The sequence below is a fragment of the Amphiura filiformis genome, chromosome 3 (genome assembly GCF_039555335.1).
Source record: "Amphiura filiformis chromosome 3, Afil_fr2py, whole genome shotgun sequence".
NCBI lineage: Eukaryota > Metazoa > Echinodermata > Ophiuroidea > Amphilepidida > Amphiuridae > Amphiura > Amphiura filiformis.
Genome location: NC_092630.1, coordinates 48,341,983 through 48,344,773, shown reverse-complemented (window position 1 = coordinate 48,344,773; position 2,791 = coordinate 48,341,983).

Sequence of the window (2,791 nt, the reverse complement as noted above, 5' to 3'; positions counted from 1 at the left end):
ACAAATCTACCATTTTGGTACAAGAATTGTCTTACGAGAGTATCTAAGAATAAATATTATTTTGCAGGGCCCTAGCCTCATATTGTGAGATGCTCTACTTCCGTCCCTTTAGATAGTAACACATTGCCACAAAAATATTCAACCCCAAAGTAATCAAGTTCTGCCACCCATACCTGTCCCAATAATGCTACATCATGGGCTCTATATGTAGGGGAGAAAGTCAAATTGGAAGGAGGTCACAGGTTGAGTATTTATAGTAAAATCAATTGCAAGGTATCATCACCAAATTGGTTTGCACTCCAGTCTCCCGGAGGCAAATGTGAGGCTCTGAGGGTGAGAACATAACAATGATGCAGCTCAAATCACACAAACCAAAAAACAAGAAGTCGGCTCATTTTGCTTTCTCCATACATACATGACTGACTGCAAATTAAAATCTTTTTTGTATAAGGCTCAACTCATGCTCACATTATCTTGTAATAGACATATATAAGTGTACTATGTAACCAGAGAAGATTTCATCTTCGCTGATGTTAACTGAAACTGTTACTATATTAATAGGACACCTGGGCTTAATACTGCCATGTTTTAAACACAAATTTGTAGCTTATTTGTCCCTTGTTCTCAAAATGGCTGTGATTCTTGATACAAGGAACCAACAGCTTAGTGTCCTGTCTACAGGATATTTCTCTTTCACCATATTTCATATGCACCACACAAAATGTGAAAACAAATCCGAGCTAAAAGAGCTTAAAAGATTCACATTCACCCTCACAGAGGCACAGCATTGTTTACAGTGTGGTCCAATTCATGACACATTGAGAGCTTCAAATCCCCCTACTAGGCTCTCATTACCTAACATTTATGCTAACATTTCTGAGTTAACAACATGATTGGCACCTCGGGAAGCTTTCTAAATATCATGAGTCAAGTAACTTGGGCCATACGTAAAGTGAGAATACAGCCTATGTGTCCACATGTAATTCAAACTGAAGAGATAGATCTATTAACACACATAAGAATTAGGACATTCATTTAAATTGAATTATATCACACCTGAAGTTGGACAGTGCTTTACCTTGTGTGGCATTGACCTGGTCATCGCATTCTCAATACTGTCTGTTAACGCGGCTGTGTACTCTAGCCATTGTTTCTTTCTCAAAATTGAGTTTTTATGATATGTTTGTACCTTGTTATGTTTTTATAAATACAAGGAATGAAAATCCAGATTTGTAAACTCCAACTGCAATATTTTAAGGATTTTATTTCACTATTCCACTCGTGTTTGAAATTGAAAAGGAAAGAAAATCTTTGTTGTACCAGCAAGGTACACGCCACGAACAACTCATCGCGTTATGTATCGCGCAATTTGTTAACGCACAAATACGCGGACGATACGCGACGCTTATCTGCATCGTGGCGCATCTTATGGAAACACCACGGAAGCACTGATTTCACAAAACCTAGTGGTCAAATGGCTCCGTTTTAGCTGATAAAATGTGGGTTTTTTGTAGTTCTTTCCCCGATTTAAATATCAAGTTATGAATGGATTTCGCTCAAACTTCTCAAGGGGCTGTGGATTTACCCGATGTTCACGTAATATAAGTTACAAAAGCGAAAACTGTCGCATTCTCCTGTGAGATTCGATGAAAGTGCAAAATGTGACCACTTTAAACTTCAACGGCCATTATTTCAATATTCATTTTCTCGGTAAAATGACGATTTAGGTACACGATAACTCAATAAATACAGCATCTATAGGTAAGCAAATATGATCATCGTAAAAAGCATGATCGACTCAAGAAACGGTTTTCTCATTTTTTTATATTTTGGTCTATTTCCGATTTTGGGCATCATTTTATGCAAATAGGCGTTTTTGAATTTTAAAAAGTTCATTTTGATGCCTTATATGGTCAATATCTCAAAAAATAAGGCCAATATAAAAAAATAAAAAAACTGTTTTTGGAATGGAGCCTCAAGATTGAGCTAAAAACAAAATAAAATATTTTGGAAAGAGTGTTTTTTGTTATGATGTACCTAACAAATATTGCCAAAACTCACTTTTTGTGATTTTCTTCAAAATTGTTGTTTTTACCCCAAATCTGTATTTATATTAAGATTTATTGATGTCTTGCCTTCATAAAATGTATACTTTTATATGTTTTTGCGAATAATTACAAAGTTATTGCACTTTTCTACATGCATGTCTGAGAGTACACAGCCACCTAAGTCCGATTCAGACTCCACTGAAATCTGAGCCAAGTTTTTACGAGTTCGGCGGTGAAAATTCTGATCGTGCGATGGACATTTCTTCTGCGATAAGAGTTGAACTTTGTTTAACGTTTTTTGCATCGTGCTGCAATATTGCAGCCATGCACACTTGTGATTGGCTGCTGGAAAATCAAGTTTGGCAGAATGACCATAAAAGGAGATGCAGACCCCACATGCTTTTCAAACATCGCAGCATTGCATGATGAAATTAAAATGCACATTTTAATTTCATAGCGTGATGCTGCGATGTTTTAAAAGCATCGCATCGTGCTGCGATGTGAAGTCTGGATGGGACTTAACTATTGAGTTTTTACAGTTAAAGTTCAAAAGAAATATCACACTTTTCAATTCATTAGGTCTTGTGGTTTTGGCATGCTTATGGAGGGAAGGAGTCCTGGAATTTGGTCAGGATCCCATGTATAAGTACATGGCCAATTACCACAATTATTATGTTTTGATGGATCCAAGTTGTGATAATATTGGATCCAAAACATAATAATGATAAAATTGATGCTTTCGC